Source organism: Arachis duranensis, chromosome 9, assembly GCF_000817695.3.
Source record: "Arachis duranensis cultivar V14167 chromosome 9, aradu.V14167.gnm2.J7QH, whole genome shotgun sequence".
NCBI lineage: Eukaryota > Viridiplantae > Streptophyta > Magnoliopsida > Fabales > Fabaceae > Arachis > Arachis duranensis.
In genome coordinates, this window is record NC_029780.3 from 113,130,682 (window position 1) to 113,133,232 (window position 2,551).

Below are 2,551 nucleotides of genomic sequence, written 5' to 3' on the forward strand. Positions count from 1 at the left end.
CTCTTAATATAATATAATATAGAAATACACGATCTGTGTTTTCTTTTCTTTTCTATAAAGATTATTTTTGCTTGTTGGTTTGCCTTCATCGGTTACACGTGACATTGGTGGATAAAGCCAATCGACGAAAGTGGAGAAACACTCAAGTTTGTATATGAAAATGACAAGGTGATAAATATTCATCTTTATATTTGGTAAGATATTAAATTATTAAATTATAAGTTAAATGTTACCCGCTTTCTTTCTTCATGATTATGGATCATCGGTCCCGCATTCTTTATTTTTCTCTTTGCAATTTGCATCACTGAAGCAAAGTGGTAATGTATGTGATGTGATGTGATAAGCACAAGCCAGAGCCTTCTCCTAATCCGTTTTCTCTACATGCTAAGTTGCTAACGTCGCTGGACTTATCTAATTACTCTTCAAATGACCCTTTTTCTTTTTTTGCTAAGTTTATAATTAAATTTTGATTAACATATAACATTGATACAAAGAATATTAAAATAAAATAACATCCTTCTATACATTTCTTAAAACGAGATGATAACTAATGATAAATAAAAAGATAAGAATTGAAATAAAAAAAGAATTAAAACTAAAAATAAAAATGAAAAGAATAAATTGAAATTAAATCCAAAAAAGAATCATTTAATTTTTTATTTAATTTTTTAAAACAACCAAAATATGACTCCTCAATCTAATTTGTTCATAATTTAAAAATTACATAGAAAAGACTCACTCAACCTTCTACTCCACTCAATCTCACTTGTCTATATCAGAATTTCATTACGAAACTAAAAAGGGGAATTTTTACCCTTCTAATCACCCTACGTGATAATTTTAATAATTTAAAAGGTATTTATAATCTTTTATTAGATTAAAATAATAAAAATTATAAATCCACTCACATAAAATACATCAAATTAAATTGAACATTCTAAAAATATAAACTAATAACTTTTAAATAATATTTAAATTTTTTATATCACGAATATTTAAATCATGTATCATTTATGATTTTTTAACTAGTGTCTTTATGAAAAAAATATAATTTATTGTAAGGGGTTGTTTTGTTTTTCTCCCAAGCTGAAAAAAACAGTGTCTGGGATGAACAAATAAAATAGTAGGCATAGCACTAGTAAATTCTGAAGAATCAGACGGTGGATGGGATCATGGGAGGATGATTAGAAAATAAAGAGTTGCAGACATGGCAATGTGCAAGCAACAAATGGTACAGCAGAAAATCCAAATCTCTATAAATTTTGTCTGATTGTGACAATGTCCCGTGAACTCTAGGGTTTCCGAAGATGTGATCCATAATCCATCCATTTTTAATGTGATCCAAGCTTTTTACTCCACTTTTAATTTCTTTTGTTTCTTTACGCAAGTTACTATTGGTCCGTTATAATCAAGAGAATAAGGAGGTCCTTTAATTCCCACCCAAAAATATCTGTTTCCAAAGATGAAGCATTCATCGCCATGGATTGCAGGGATGATCATGAACACCACTATAGAAGCAGTATGTCTCAAGTTAGCTTTTAAATGAAGTCACAATTAGGCCAATTATTAAATCCATGTAGTGAAGTATACTTGTCTTCTCGTTAGCTTTGCAAGCATTGCTTCTTCTTCTATAATCAGAAAACTATTAGGAAAAACAACTATCATAAATGTATATTATAAAATACATATATATTAAAAATATCCAATTATTTTTCTTACAACAACATAATGAAATAAAGAAAGATTACATGCTTTTTTTGTGTTTAGAAGTCTTGAATTTAAATGCAAATTTCAATTTAATCTTTAAAATTTCAATTGTCTTTATTTAGTTTCTAAAATTTTAATTGTCGTCATTTAGTTTTAAAACTTTGTGAACGTGATTTATATTAATCTTTGGGATAATTTTTGATATTTAATAGAATGTTAACATAAGCAACTAGATGTCAGTAGGAGTCTATAAAATAATATCGTTTTGGTTTTTACTTTCAAATAGCCTAACAACGATACAGTATTATTTATATTTGGAGAAAAAATTTTAATAAATATCACTACAAATATTATTTTTGTACTAAATAACATTATTTTATTAATTTTAATGTGACATTCAATTGTTTATATCAGCGTTTTATTAATGTTTGTCCGTTAAAAATTATTAATGTCCGTTAAAAATTATTCTAATAATTAACATCGGTCACGTTTATAAAATTTAAAAATTAAATAAAAATAATTAAAATTTAAAAATTAAATTAAAATTTGTATATAAATTTAGATATCAAATTAAGTATTATCTCATTTTGAAGGCATTAGGTTTATTTCAAAGATTCTATAGCTTTAGAATAGGAGGATAATCAAAAAATTACTTCGGATATATATATTATTACTTGGTATGTAATTGGACTTTACTATATACAAGATAAGTTTCTTCACCCCTCTGAGCTTAGGGTTAGATTGAATTGATTTTTTACAAAAGTTTTTTTTATCTTTCTTAAAAAATACTTTTTATGTTTGGATCATACATAAGAAGTATTTAATATTTATTCTAATAAATAAT